Consider the following 823-nt stretch of genomic DNA (forward strand, 5'->3'; position numbering starts at 1 on the left):
ATTTATGCAGGTTTAAGGATAGCATTAGGTTTGCGTTTAGAGAAAGAAAAAGTTTCACCTAATAATGTTAAGAGAAAAGGACAAATTAGTCCTTGAACTTTTAATTCGTGGACGAATTTGTCTTTGAAGATCTAAAAATACAAAAATGTCCTTTACTATTCAAAACGTGTGACGGATCGATCCTTCCGTGCAAAATACTCTTCCAGATGTAACGGAGACGGGTGATGTGTCGCTTAGTTGGCGTGCGTTGGACCTATGTGTCAAGACGGTACCGTTGAGGAAGCTTGGTGTGGCCGTTTTGGAAAAAGTGTTGGACAAATAGGTCCTTATGATTTAAAACGGCAACGTTTTGAGAACTTTGGCTGTTGTTCTTGAGTTTCAACATAATTCCAAAGAAGCTCATATGAATCACACACAATTACCTGATGCCCTAGCACACATGTGTATGATCTTTTTCCTAAAAAAATTGATTAATCTTCTCCCCTTCGTCGTTTTCGTGTAACGTTGCACCGGTGAAGTTTCGTTGGTAGAGTTGACGGTGTCATCTATACTGGTTAGTACCCTTATTGCGAAACTGATTGGAACTGTTACTTTCGAACGTTATCTGCTATGCATGTCATGGGTTGGGGTTTAGGTGTAATGTAGTGTTGGGAGAGACATGGAAGATGGGTTGTGTGAGGTTTATGGCTTAGGTAGTTGTTGATTTGCTAATGCTTAGTGCTAATCGTTGAGTCAAACAATGTTGCAGATGGACGATATTTTCGTGGTTCCTGTTTTTCATCACAGGGGCTACTTTCAAAGGGCCCCGACTGGTGAGTTAGTT

The sequence above is a fragment of the Arachis ipaensis genome, chromosome B09, assembly GCF_000816755.2.
Source record: "Arachis ipaensis cultivar K30076 chromosome B09, Araip1.1, whole genome shotgun sequence".
NCBI lineage: Eukaryota > Viridiplantae > Streptophyta > Magnoliopsida > Fabales > Fabaceae > Arachis > Arachis ipaensis.